A 15,309-nucleotide genomic window follows, 5' to 3' on the forward strand; every position below is an offset into this window, starting at 1 on the left:
ATTATATCATTAGATGCAGAAAAAGCTTTTGGTAAAATCCAGCACCCTTCTTGATAAAAAACCCTCGAACATCTAGGCATACAGGGAACATATCTCAAAATAGTAAAAGCCATCTATGAGAAACCCACAGCCAGCATACTCCTAAATGGGCAAAAATTGGAACACTTTCCCCTGAAAACTGGAACAAGACAAGGATGCCCACACTCACCCCTCCTGTTCAATGTAGTATTGTTTGTATCATCTTTGATTTCTTTGAGCAGTGTTTTATAGTTTTCATTGTAAAGGTCTTTCACATTTCTGGTTAGGAAGATGCCAAGGTATTTCATTTTTTTTGTGGCTATTGTGAATGGAATTGTGGTTTTTATTTGGGTTTCTGTTTGTTCAATATAGTATTGGAAGTCCTGACTAGAGCAATCATTGAAGAGAAGGCAATCAGGTGTATCCAAATAGAAAATAAGGAAGTCAAGTTAGCTCTCTTTGCAGATGACATGATTGTGTACCTTGAAAACCCAAGAGGATCTGTCAAAAACCTCCTTACACTGATAAAAGACTTTGGCAAAGTCTCAGGATATAAAATAAATGTAGCATGTTTCTTAAAAGATAATTTCCTTTAGATTTGGTCACTCATTCCACAAATATTTACAGAGCACCAACTATATAAATGTCAGATGATGTGCACCTTCGAGTCCATGTTTTGGCGGTAAATTCCTTGAATTCAAATCTAGTTTATTTTTCTTCACCTGATATTTGATATCAGAGCTGAGTGCCTCTTGCATAGTCAACAATGCATATGGACAATATTTATTTGGAGGAAGTGTACAAAATTACACAAAAATTTTTAAAATATATATAAGAAATACTAAGCTAAGAAAAATGGAATATTCTCACAGTGACCATTTTGGAGGAAAATAGATGAGATAGAAAAGATTAATAAATGCACCACCACAGGCATTGGGAGCATGAGCTCTGGCCACTGGGACTCAGGGCTGGAATGATCTTACTCCAAATGAACAAAAGACAGAGGCTACTTCCAATTATTTGTCTATCACATATAAAGATGATGCCTACCAATTTGTAACAGAAGGCAAGCATAGGGCAAGCAATGCAGCAGAGGTTCATTTTCTTTCTTTTCTTTTTTTTTTTTTTTGGGAAAGCAGGATTTATTAAGAGGACAGAAAAGCTCTCAGAGTGGGAGGGGACCCAAGGGGGTTGCCCTAGAGGTTCACTTTCAATTCTGTTGTGAAGGCTCAATGTTTGCCAGCTTCAATAAACTATTCCTTCGCTTTAGGTGTTAGAGAGAGACTACTTGTGTCTGACAGAATGCTAACACGTATTTGTAGATAATAGGAATGTCCAACATTAGATAATGATTAAATAAATAATGGCATATCTGGCAGATAGAATCCTATGCAGCCATTTAAAATGAAATCTCTGACAAAGAGTTTGCAATGCCATTCATAAAATTCTGGTGATATAATGTTTAAAAGGTTGACAGCTACTACTGTCAGCTAAAAATGTTAGCCCTGGTTGTATCTGGATGGTGAACTTACAGGTGATTGTTATTGTTCTAACACAACCCCTCATTTTACAGACAAGAAAACAAAGACACTGAGAATTTATTTGCCAAAAACTGTACAGCTAGGAAAGTGCTGGGACCAGAATTCAGATCTCCTACACGGTTCACACTAAAACTCTTTACATGGTATTGCATTAGTTTTTGTGACATCAATGTTTCTAATGGAAAGTTTTCAGACTATTTGAAGAAATTCAACCTATTTTGAACACTAAGTCCTTAACTATCTTTGAGACAATGAAATAATTCACCCAAGCCCCAAAATGCATACACCAATGTTTTCGAACATTGAAGATTTATTGAATTGCCATAAAGTTAATGGATGGCACATGTGATTACAAATTCTCTGAATCAAATTCAATTCTGAATCTTATATTCATAAATGAATACAATGTTTTTTCCCTATTAGATTTCTCTTCTTTGTCATATTAAAGCTGTTAACATGCTTCCAAAAAATGTAGCCTCTGTCTTTTGTCCTTTTGGAGTAAGATCATTCCAGCCCTGACATACGTATTAAATAAGAAAATACTGCCATGTCAAACACAGATGGCAGTACATTTCTTCCAGAAAGGAATTTTAACAAGGCATTTAACTTATTTACATGGAAAACTAATATGCATGAATTTTCTAGTTAAGCAGTGAGAAATTAATTGCTGTTTTACAATTATCAGGACTTTTGTTCTGATCTAATCACCTGTTTTTATAACATTAGAGCAGGGAAAGGAAGTCAAGTATGATTGTAAATAAATTAGTAAGGGAGTCCAGGACAATAATAAAGGAATGAAGTGAGGCCTAAACTCTGACCTATCTTCTCTTGCCAGATTCCGAACTAAGAGGTCTGGGGAATCATGCCCTACAAACCAATGGAGTCTCATCAAATGGATTTTTATGAACCCTATTTAATGTGGCTTGCTTTCTAACCTGACTGTAGTATAACATCACATAACACATAAGGAAGTGTATCTAAGATATTTTATAATCCTGCAAATCTGCTTCTAGGGGAAATTTGCATCTATATAGAATCCCTTTCTTAGGAGACTACTGGACACCAGGTACCCTTTAAGATACTTAATGTCCTTTCTTTCTGAAGCCTGCTATTTAGAAACTTCATCTGCACATTGAAATGTTGGCTTCCCCAAATGTCCTTATCTTCAGTCAACATTTCTCTTACTAATTTCAAATATCTGTAGATAGAATTGAGCTCTTTCTACCAATTGCCAGTCAGAAAATCTTTAAATTTACCTATGACCTGCAAACCCCTGATACCCATTTGGAGATGTCCCAACTTCCCAGGTCGAAGCACTGTGAATCTCACATGTATTGATGTATGCTTTGCTTGTAACGTATGTCTCTCCCAAAATGTATAAAGCCAAGCCATAATTCAACTATATTGGGCACAAGTTCTTATGACCTCTTGGTACTGCACTATGGGCCCAAGTTCACATATGTGGCTCAGAATAAACCCTTTAAAATATATTTATAGAATTTGGCATCTTTCATCAACATAATTTGCTGCCCAAAGTGTAGACTCAGAGAAGATTCATGACCCCCCCCAAACAGTTGCCTAACTCAGAACCAAGCTATTATTCTGCTTTATTCTGAGCTGGTTTTTCCTAGGAAATCATTTGTAGATCCTAATTTTTATTTCAGAGGTGCATTCTAAGGAATCTCCTCCATTGCCCTTTCTTTCAAAATTAATTGCAATTGTCTTGTCTATTATCTAAGAATGAAAAAAGACAGAACAACCTCTTTTGGGCATACCTGTTGGTTCTTCAGAGCCTCTACTTACAAGTATTAGTGTAAATGGAAGAGTTTCAGGGTATGTTAGGTTTTCTAGTATCTCAACTGGTCACATGTTATGGTCTGTTCTTATGTATGTTTTTAAACTTATGGGCAAATTACTAAGAAAAATTTAGAGCCCAAAGGTCAACTAGCAACTATAGAGTCTAAATGTAGAGTCTCCTGAATTCTCTATTTTTCTTTTCTGCCTGTTTTAAATCTGCTGCAACTTTTCTGCTAGCATTGAGATAAAAACCACTATTTGGATCCAATTTGTTTTCTATAAGCTAACAAGTTTGTATTGCTAGATAATGGCTAAAGTTTGTATTGCTAGCTAATGGCTATAGGACTTTTACTTACTTGTATGTGTCTGCCCAGAAGTCATAGAGAAGAGAACACAGAAACTTGTTTTGTGTGCAAAGGCATAAGAATTTCTTACAGTCAGGCTCCTGGCTTCCATGTGTGCATGTGCGTGTGAGTGTGTGTGTGTGTGTGTGTGTGTGTGTGTGTGTGTACACTCCAGTAAGAGGACAATAAAAATCATGGTCTTGTCTTATGCGATCAACTTTATAAGGCTTGTGTTGTCTTTTGCTATCTTTAATATAGTTCTGAAAGTGAATTTTGGGGAAATCATGAAAATTACCTCCTCTACACCCTCTCCAGGAATACCCCTTGCTTTTATGGTCAAAACCTTAATTATCATGACCTGGGCTTTTAGGAGACTTTTTGGATTGAGTTGCTACTAAATCTAAGCGCACCACTGAAAATAGATTTTTTTTAAGCTCCACAGTTAAAAGTCAACTTAATTAAAAGATAATACCCACACTATCTAATATCCAAGGTCAATCAGTCCATCTATCTATCTATCTGTCTATCTGTCTATCTATCTATCTATCTATCTATCTATCTATCTATCCTCTCTACATATTACTTTTATTTTTCTTTTTTTTTTGAGTTGGAGTCCCACTCTGTCGTCCAGGCTGGAGTGCAGTGGCATGCTCAGTCACCACAGCTTCTATCTGCTGGGGTCAGGTGATCCTTCAGTTTCAGTCTTCCAAGTAGCTGGAACCACAGGCATGTGCCACCATGCCCTGCTAATTTTTTGATTTATTGTAGAGATGAGGTCTCGCCAAGTTGCCCAGGCTGGTCTTGAACCCCTGGGTTTAGACAATCCTCTCACCTTGGCCTCTCAAAGTGCTGGGATTACAGGCTTGAGACACCATGCCCAGCCTATATCTATATATTTCTAAAGGCCTTTATGTTTTACACTTTGGAACCATATTTTTGAATTTTTTTTTTGAATTGGAGTCTCACTCTGACACCCAGGCTGGAGTGCAGTGGCATGTTCCTGGCCATTGCAATCTCAAACTGCTGGGCTCAGGCGATCCTTCCGCCTCAACCTTCCAAATAGCTGGAACTACAGGTGTGCACTACCACGCCTAGCTAATTTTTTGCTTTATTGTAGAGACAAGGTCTCATCATTTTGTCCAGGCTGGTCTCAAACCCATGGTCTCAGGTAATCCTCTTACCTCGGCCTCCCAAAGTGCTGAGATTATAGGCTTAAGCCACCGTGCCCAGCTGAAAAAAAATTTTTAGGTGACTAAATTTTGTCTATTTCTCTATTTGCTTCTGTATGTCTCTCCTTCCTCTTGCCACCCTTGATGCCCACATGAGAAGCCCTAAGATAATTTCTAACAGTCTTGAATTTCTTACGGAAAACAGAAGAAGTACCATGAACTCTCTTTTGGGAGGAACTTCTGTTTTTTTCTTATGAAATGTCAAGAATTATAAAGAGATTCCTCCCATGTCTAAAAAATCTGCTTTCTTTTGTACCAAATTGTCTAGGATTTTATTTTTATTATTGTTATTATTGTTGCTATTGTTATTATTATTATTATTATTTGACTTTTAAGGGTTCCAGACATTACTTGCATAGTGTTGAAAACTTGACCTTGGTATGTATAATGAATATATAAAAAAGTATACACTTCTAAAGATGATTGACAGTTGCTTACAATGACTATTATTAGTTATTAGTTGTTTCCATGTGTGTTTAGAGAAGAAATTTATGGTTTAGGCCCTAAAGTCTACAGGCTTTCCTGGTCCTTCTTTCTTAATGGGCTCTACCCTGAATCCAGAAATCAAAAAAGTCAAAATTCATCTTTCTGGTATATATCTGTATATATCCCTTTCATAAAAGTAATTTTCATCATTAAGAAAAATCTCTGTTTATGGAGGTATCTCCCTGTTGTTTAAATTCAACATATTATCTCTGTGCTTTTAAAATATAAATTTTTTATGGTCTTTTACCTAAGAAGTGTCCCTTTAGAAATGTAAATTTAGGATTACCTGGTACAATGAAACAGATCATTAAAAGGATAGTCTAGAGGGGGGGGGACTTTAAAAGCTAAATAGAGAATCTTATAAATCATTACACATGTATATGTCATATTTCACTACCAAAATAAATGAAAAAGTCCTCTAATTAATTGGTTTAAAGAAAAAGTAAGTGCTTAAAATATTTTATCAGGAAAATAGAAACTAACTCAAATGTCTTTTAGTTCGTATGACTTTAGTAGTCTTTAATAAGACTGTTCCATAATTATTGATAAAATGCAATAGAAATGTATCAGAATTTAATGTAGACACTTTGTCTGAATCTATCAGTCCCATACTATTTCTACTATATATATATTTTTTTTGAGTTGGAGTCTCACTCTTGTTGCCCAGGCTGGAGTGCAGTGGAATGCTCACGGCCACTGCAGCCTCAACTTGCTGGGCTCGGGCAGTCCTTCCATCCCAACCTTCCAAGTAGCTGAAACTACAGACACACACCACGCTGGGCTAGTTTTTGTGATTTATTGTAGAGACAAGGTTTTACCAAGTTGCTCAGGTTGGTCTCGAACCCCTGGGCTCAGGCAATCCTGTTGCCTCAGCCTCCAAAGTGCTGGGATTATAGACTGAGCCACAGCGCCTGGCCTAGTAGATATTTTTAATATATAAAAACATTGCTTCTGTCCTCCCTTAAGTTTTCTATTAACATATCTCTGGATTTGAGCTGTTAAGGTATATATAGCAAGGGCTAATCTCAAGCATTCTCCCTTGTTAAAAACTATGCATCTAGAGCATAATTCAAATTGCTTAGGTTTTCCACTGAAAATAAGAATTAATAAGAGTTAATTACATACTGCAGCTACTGTATGTAATTAAAACTGTTAAATATAAAAGAAGCAATTTTACATACATAATACATAAGGGAAGCAAAATGTGTTTTTGGTAAAAAGTTTTACTAATTCATGGGAATGTGGTTTTTGTTCAATGAAAACCAATTCTGTCTAGCTTAGAGGTTTCTACATTTTTAGATTTTTATTTTATGTTTTATTTCAATTTTATTTGAGAATTGTGAGGAACAGGTGAAGATTTGTCATGTAAGTCAATTGCAAGGAGGTGAGGTTTGGGCTTCTGGAGGGCCCTCTCTTCCCTGGGAGTGGACACAGCACCTAATGGGTGATTGTGTGCCCTTATCCCCTCTCCCTCCTCCTTTACGGAGCCCAGGATTTGTTTTTTCTACGTTTGTGTTCCAGAGCCCAATGTTTAGGGCCATGTATGAGTTTTTTGTTTCTGTGATCGTTCAATTAAAATGATGATTCTCCAGCTGCATCCGTGTTTCTCAAAGGACATGATTTTGTTCCTTTTTACGGCTGCATAGCTTTCCATCATGTACATGTACCATATTTTCTTTATCCAGTCCACTTTCGGTGGGCACCCGAGTTGGTTCCATGCTTTTGCTATTGTGAATGGTGCTGCAATGAACATACACAGTCAGGTATTTTTTGGATAAAGTCATTTATTTTCCTCTGGGTATATTCCCAGATGTGAGACTTCTGGACTGTAGGATAGCTCGACTTTTAGTTATTTGAGAAAATGCCACATTACTCTCCACAAAGGTTGAAAAGCTTTCATACACACCAACCACATAGAAGTGTCCATTTTCTCCACAGCCTCGCCAACACCTGTTGTTTTTTACTTTTTAATGATAGTCATCCTGACAAGTGTGAAGAGGCATCTCATTGTGGGTCTGTTTTGCATTTCTCTGATGACAAGTGAGGCTGAACATTTTTTCACGCTTATTGGCTGCTTGAATGTATTCCTTTGAGAAGAGTCTGTCCATGTCCTTTGCTCACTTTTTGATGGAGTTGTTTGTTTTTTTTTCCCTGTCAATTATTTTGAGTTCCTTGTAAATCCTGGATGTTGCACTTTTCTTGGATTCATAGCTTACACATATTGTTTTCCCCATTCTGTGGGTTGTCTCTTTACTCTCTTGATGGTTTCTTTTGCTTTTTAGCCTGATAAGGTCCCACCTGTCAATTTTAGATTTTGCTGCATTTGCTTTTGAGGACTTGGCCATGAATTCATTGCCTATTGCAATATCCAGGCAGTATTCCCTAAGTTTTCTTCTAGGATTCTTCTAGTTTGAGGTTTCACATTAGAGTCCTTGATTCATTTGAGACCCCATCTCAATAATAATGATAAAAATGATAACAATAATAAAATATAAATGGGCCAGGAAGGGAGACTCATGCCTGTCATCCCAGCACTTTTGGAGGCCAAGGCAGGAGGATTGCTTGAGGCCAGGGGTTGAAGAACCTGGAAAACATAGCAAGGCATCATCTCAATAACAATAATAATTTTAAAAATATATAAATGGGCCAGGTGCAGTGGCTCACACTGTTGTCCTTGTCCAAGAACTTGGAAGGCTGAGGAGGGAGGATTGCTGGAGGCCAGGAGTTCAAGACCAACCTGGACAACATAGTGAGACCTCATCTCAATAATAATGGCTATTTATTATAATAATAATAAAATATAAATAGGCCAGGTGTGGTAGCTCATACCTGTCATCCTAGCACTTTGGGAGGCTGAGGCGGGAGGATCGCTGGAGACCAGGAGTTCAAGACCAGCCTGGACAACATAGCAGGACCCCATCTCAGCAACAAATTAAAAAATGAACCGGGTGTGGTGGTGCCTCTAATCCTAGCTACAGAGTGAGACCCTGACTCGAAAAACAACCAAAATTTAACCTCCATCATGGAGGTTGAAAGCAAGTTGATCTGGTTGAATTTGATTTTTATTATATTTATTTTTTGTACCTTCAGGGTCTCACTGTGCAGGCCAGGCTGGAGGACAGAGGCACCATCTTGGCTCACGGTAGCCTCGACCTCCTAACTCAGGTGCACCTCCCATCTCGGCCTCCCAAGTAGCTGGGATTGCAGACACCACCACACTGGTCTAATGTAAAAAAATGTTTTTTTGAGTTGAGGTCTTGCTATCTATGTTGCCCAGACTGATCTCGAACCTCTGGTCTCCAGCAATCCTCCTGCCTCAGCCTCCCAAATGGCTGGGATGACAGGTGTCACCACACCCGGTTCATTTTTATATTTTTTGTCCAGATGGGGTCTTGCTATGTGGCCCAGGCTGGAGGGCAGGGGCACGATCACTGCTCACCACAGACCACCTCCTGGGCTTAGGCAGTCCTCCCACCTCGGCCTCCCAAGTAGCTGGGATTGCAGGCAACACCACACTGGCTAATTTTTTTTTTTTTTTTGTAGAGGCAGGGTCTTGCTACGTTGCCCAGGCTGGTCTCAAACCCCTGGCCTCCAGCGATCCTCCCACCTTGGCCTCCCAAAGGGCTGGGATGACAGGCGCCACCTTGCCCAGCTCATTTGTATATTTTTTTGTCCACATGGGGTCTTGCTATGTTGCCCAGGGGTCTTGACCTCCTGGCCTCCTGCGATCCTCCCGTCTCGGCCTCCCAAAGGGCTGGGGTGACAGGCTTGAGACTCCACGCCTGCCCAGAGTTTGTATTTGTTAAAATTCAAAGAAGTGTTTGGGTTTTGCCCTGTCATGACGAGAAAGAGAAAAAAGCATGTGGCTTGCTCCATCAGAGGAAGCGGAATGAGTAACTGGCCAGGGACTCATGGTGGCCACGACACATGCCTCCCCCTGAGGCCGTGGGTGGGCGATTCCAGGAGGAACCAGGAAAACAAAGCTGAAAAAAGAAGCCTTTTAAAAAAAGAGGACATGTGAAGGTTCATGCATGTCATCCCAGCATTTTGGGAGGCCGAGGTGGGAGGATCGCTGAGGGCAAGAAGTTGAGACCAACCTGAGCAACACAGTGAGATCCCATCTCTACAAAACAACAACAAAATGAAAATAACCCCCCCCAAAACAAAAACAACAACAACAAAACCAAAAGCCAGGTTCGGTGGCTCAGCCTGTAATCCCACGTTTTGGGAGGCTGAGATGAGTGGATTGCCTGAGCCCTCGGGTTCAAGACCCGCCTGGGCAACTTGGCAAGACCTTATCTCTACAATAAATCAAAAAATTAGACGGGCGTGGTAGTGCACGCCTGTAGTTCCAGCTACTGGAAGGCTGAGGCAGAAGGATCGCCGGAGCCCAGCAGGTCGATGCTACAGTGGCCAGGAGCGGCCAGTGCACTCCAGTCTGGGTGACAAAGTGAGACTCCAACTCAAAAAACAAACAAACAAACAAACAAACCAGAGTGTGGTGGCACATGCTTGTAGTCCCAGCTACTTAGGAGACTGAAGCAGGGGAAACACTTGAGGCCAAGAGGTAAAAAATCAGCCAGGATGTGAAGACCAGCCTGGGCAACACAGTAAGACCCCATCTCTAAAAAAAGAAAATTAGTATGGTGTGGTGGGTCGCACCTGTCATCCCAGCCCTTTGGGAGGCTGAGGCAGAAGAATTGCTTGAGGTCAGAAGGTCGAGACCAGCCTGTACAATATAGTGAAACCCATCTCTACCAAAAAAAGAAAAAAAATCAGTCAGTTGTGGTGGCACCTGTCATCCCAGCTATTTGCGAGCTGAGGCAGGAGGATTGCCTGAGCCCAGGCGGTTGATGCTGAGGTGAGCCATGATCATGCCCCTGCCCTCCAGTCTGGGTCACACAGTGAGACTCCATCTGTACAAAACAATTTTTAAAAATTAGTCAGCAATTTGGGAGGCCGAGGCAGGAGGATCACTTGGGTCTAGGAATTTGAGACCAGCCTGGGAAACATAATAAGACTCCCATCTCTACAAAAAATACAAAAATTGGCTGGGTGTGATGGTGCACACCCGTCATCCCAGCTACTTGGGAGGCTGAGGAGGGAGGATCACCTGAGCCCAGGAGACTGAGGCTGCTGTGAACTGTGATTGTGCCCCTGACCTCCAGCTTGGGCCACACAGTGAGACCCCAGGTGCACAAGAATTTTTAAAAATTAGCCAGGTTAGCCGGGCTTGGTGGCTCAGCCTGTAATCCCGTGCCTTTGGGAGTCTGAGGTGAGTGGATTGCCTGAGCCCACGAATTCGAGACCCGCCTGGGCAGCGAGACCTCATCTCTACAATAAATCAAAAAATCAGCCGGGCGTGGTAGCGCATGCCTGTAATTCCAGCTACTCGGAAGGCTGAGGCGGAAGGATCGCTGGAGCCCAACAGGCGAGGCTGCGGTGGCCGGGAGCGGCCACAGTGGCCGGGAGCGGCCACTGCCCTCCAGTCTGGGTGACAGAGTGAGACTCCAACTCAAAAAAAAAAAAAAAAATTAGCCAGGTATGAGAACTTATGCCTGTCATCCCAGCATTTTGGGAGGTCGAGACAGGAGGATCGCTGGAGACCAGGGGTTTGAGACCAGCCTGGGCAACATGGCAAGATCCCATCTCTACAAAAAAATAAAAGAATCAGCCAGGTGTGGTGGTGCACACTTGTTGTCCCAGCTACTCAGAAGCCTGAGGAGGGAGGATCTCCTGAGCCCAGGAGGTCAAGTCTTCGGTGAGCCGTGATTGTGCCCCTGTACTACAGCCTGACCCAGACAGCAAGACCCCAAATTTAAAAAAAAGGCAAAATGATGTGGTAGGGCCTCACTACTAGCTATCTTGGGCCGCCTACATCCCACAGGGTGTGGTTTGGATGTGCCTGGTGTCGACGGTCTTTGTGTCCGAGGACATGTCCTTAGAGATGAGAAAACTGAGACCCAGAAACCTCCACGGTTTCACTATGAATTTCCAGTTGGTGATGGGGTCGGAGTCAGGACTCGGGTCTGTGTTGTGTCACCTTTTTTTTTTCTTTTTTGTGTTTGCTTTCTTTTGTCAGATATTTTTAGGGATGAGGCCTCATCTGTGGCACAGGCTGGTCTCCAATTCCTGGGCTCAAGTGATCCTCTTGCCTCAGCCTCCCCAACAGCTAGGATGACAGGCATTACCGTGCCAGACTGTTTTTCTTTGCTATGTGGCCCAGGCTGGAGTACAGGGGCATGATCATGGCTCACCGCAGCCTCAAATTCCTGGGCTCAGGCGATCCTCCTGTCTCGGTCTCCCAAAATGCTAGGATGACAGGCGCCACCACCAATCCAGCTAATTAAAAAAAAATTTGTAGAGATGGGGTCTTGCTATGCTGTCCAGGCTGGAAGGCAGGGGCATGACCATAGTTCACCACAGTGTCGACCTTCTGGGCTCAGACGATTCTCCCAATTTGGCCTCCCAAGTTGCTGGGATGACAGACATGAGCCACTCTTCCTGGCTAATATTTTATTTTTATTAGAGGTGGGATCTTGCGATGGCCCAGGCTGGAGTGCAGGAGCACGATCACGACTCACCACAGCCTCCACCTCCTGGGCTCAGGCAATCCTCTCACCTCGGCCTCCCGAGTAGCTGGGATGACAGGCACCATGGCTGGCTAATTTTTTTTTTTTTTTTTAAAGACGGGGTCTTGCTAAGTTGCCCAGGCTGATCTCCAACTCCTGGCCTCAAGACATCCTCCTGCCTCAGACTTCCAAGTAGTTGGGACTCCAGGGGCAATCATGCCCAGCTAATTTATTTTTATTTTTATTTTTTTGTAGAAATGGGACGTCGTCATGTTGCCCAGGTCAGCCTCAAACTCCTGATCTCCAGTCATCTTCCCACCTCGGTCTCCTGAATAGCTGGGATGACAGGCACCACCACGTTCAGCCAATTTTTTTATTTATTGTAGAGATGTCTTGCTATATTGCCCAGGCTGGTCTCCAACTCCTGGTCTCTAGCAATCATCCCGCCTCAGCCTCCCAAAGTGCTGGGATAACAGGCGTGAGCCTCCGTGCCCAGCCGGCCTCAGCTTTTATGCCTCAACTGTTTGAATATTTATTATTTATTTTTTCTCTTCTGTCTACTAGTTAAATAATGTCCCACTGAGAGCAGGCATGGAGGCTCATGTCTGTGATCTCAGTGTTTGGGAAGTCCAAGGCAGGAGGAAGGCTGGAGGCCAGGAGTTTGAGGTCAACCTGGGCAACATAGCAAGATCCTGTCTCTCCAAAATAATGAATAAATAAAATTTAGCCAGGTGGGGTGGCTCATGGCTGTAATTTCAGCACTTTGGGAGGCTGAAGTGGGAGGATCACTGGCGGTCAGGAGTTCAACACCAGCCTGGGCAACATAGCAAGACCCCATCTCTTCAAAAATAAAAAATAAGTCAGGCATGATGGCATCTGTCGTGCTAGGGACTCGGGAGGCCGAGGTGGGAGGATCATCTGAGCCCCGGAGGTCGAGGATGCAGTGAACTGTGATCGCACCCCTGCCCTTCAGCCAGGCCCACACAGTGAGATCCCGACTCAATAAAAATCAAGAATAAAACTATTGATTGATTCATTAATAAAACAAATGATATTATTGTTTTTGTCTGCTTTGTCAAAGATTAGTTGGTTGTAGATATTTGGGTTTATCTCTGGATTCTCTCTTCTGTTCCACTTGTCCTCATGTCTGCTCTTATACCAGTACTGTGCTGTAGAATAGTTTGAAGCCAGGTGATGTGATGCCTCCAGCTTTGTTCTTTTGCTTAGGATTGTTTTGACTATTCTGGCTCTTTCTGATTCCACATGAATTTTAGGATTGTGTTATCTGATTCTCTGAAGCACAATGTTGGTAGTTTGATAGGCATTACTTTGGATCTGTAGATTACTTTGGGTCGTTTTAACATCGTGATTTTTCCAATTCATGAGGATGGAATTTTCTCCATTTGTTTGTGCCCGCTACAATTTGTTTCATCAGAGTTTGGTCGGTTTCCTTGTAGAGAGCTTTCAGCTCCTTGGTTAAATATATCCCTAGGCATTTTAGCTTTTTGTCTGCTACTGTAAATGGAATTGAGTTCTTGGTTTCTCAGCTTGGTCGCCCTTGTTATGTAGTAGTGCTACTGATTTGTGTGTGTTAACTTTTGTATCCTGAAACTTTACAAAATGCATTGATCAAGTCCAGGAGTCTTTTGGAGGAGTCTTTAAGATTCTCTAGGTGTAAGACCATATCATCAGCATAGAGAGATTGTTTGATTTCTTCTTTTCCAATATGGATGCCCTTTATTGCTCTGGCTAGGACTTCCAGGACTATGTTGAATAGTAGTGGTGAAAGTGGACATCCTTGCCTCCTTCCAGTTCTGAGGGGGGAAGCACATTCAAATTTTCTTTGTTCAGGATGGTCTTGTCTGTGGGTTTGCTGTATGCGGCTTTTATTGTTTTTGAGGAATGTTCTCTCTATGCCTATTTTGCTGAGAGTTTTTATCATGGAGGGATGCTGGATTGTCTCAAATGCATTTACTGCATCTGTGATCATATAATTTTTGTTTTAAATTCTGTTTATGTAGTGGATCATATTTATTGACTTGCATATGTCTCAACCTTGCATCTCTGGGATAAAACTTAATTGGTTGGGGGCCATTTAAAAAAATGTGCTGTTGTATTCAGTTGGCTAACATTTTTTGAGGATCTTTGCATCTGTGTTCATAAGGGATATTCATCTATAGTTTTTTGTTGTTCTTTGTTCTGGCTTTGGTGTTATAGTGATCCTGGCCTTGGAGAATGAGTTAGAAAGAATTCCCTCCTCTTGAATCTTTTGGAATAGCTTCAGGTATTGGAGCCAGTTCATCTGAAGGTCTGGGAGAATTAAGCTATGAGTCCATTAGGTCCTGGACATTTGCTGGTAGACTTCTAATTACTGTTTTAATCTTGCTATTTGTTATTGGTCTGTTCAAGGTTTCTATGCTTCCTGATTCAAGGTTGGGGAGCTATATGTTTTGAAGAATATATCCATTTCATCTAGATTGTTTAGTTTATTTGCAGTGGTGTACTTAATAGTCTTGAATGATCTTTTGAATTTCCATATCAGTTGTAATCTCCATTTTCATATCTGATTGAGCTGATTTGAATCTTCTCTCTTCATTTTTTATATAATCTAGCTAGAGGTCTCTCAATTTTATTTATCTTTTTGGTTATCGATCCTTTGTATTTTTTAAGACTTCAATTCCATTTCATTCTGCTTGGATTTTCATTATTCATTTTCTTCTGCTGGCTTTCAGTTTGGTTTGCTCATGTCTTTCTAGTTCTTTGAAGTATAATGTTAGGTTGTCAATATGTGATTCTTCAGTCATTAATGTAGACACTTAGCACTATAAATTTTTCTCTCAGCACAGCTTTGGCTATGTCCCAGAGAATTTGATAACTTGTTTTATTGTTGTCATTTGTTTCAGAGAAGTTTTAAATTACCATCCTGATCTTATTGTTGACCCAAGAATCATTCAGGAGCAGATGTTTAAAAATTTCCATATTTTTGCTTGGTTTTGTGAGTTCTTCTAGGAGTTAATTTCTAGTTTTATTCCACTGTGGTCTGAGAAAGTGCTTGATATGATTTCGATGTTTTGAATTTATTGACTCTTGATTTGTGGCCAATCATATGGTCTATCTTTTTTTTTATGAGTTTGAGTCTCACTCTGTCACCCAGACTGGAGTGCAGTGGCTGCTTCCGGCCACCGCAGCCTCGACCTGCTGGGCTCCGGCGATCCTTCCGCCTCAGCCTTCCGAGTAGCCGGAATTACAGGCGCGTGCTACCACGCCTGGCTGATTTTTTGATTTATTGTACAGATGAGGTCTCACTGCCCAGGCGGGTCTC

The sequence above is a fragment of the Carlito syrichta genome, unplaced genomic scaffold, assembly GCF_000164805.1.
Source record: "Carlito syrichta isolate Samal-C Ts95f unplaced genomic scaffold, Tarsius_syrichta-2.0.1 Scaffold303145, whole genome shotgun sequence".
NCBI classification, from domain to species: domain Eukaryota; kingdom Metazoa; phylum Chordata; class Mammalia; order Primates; family Tarsiidae; genus Carlito; species Carlito syrichta.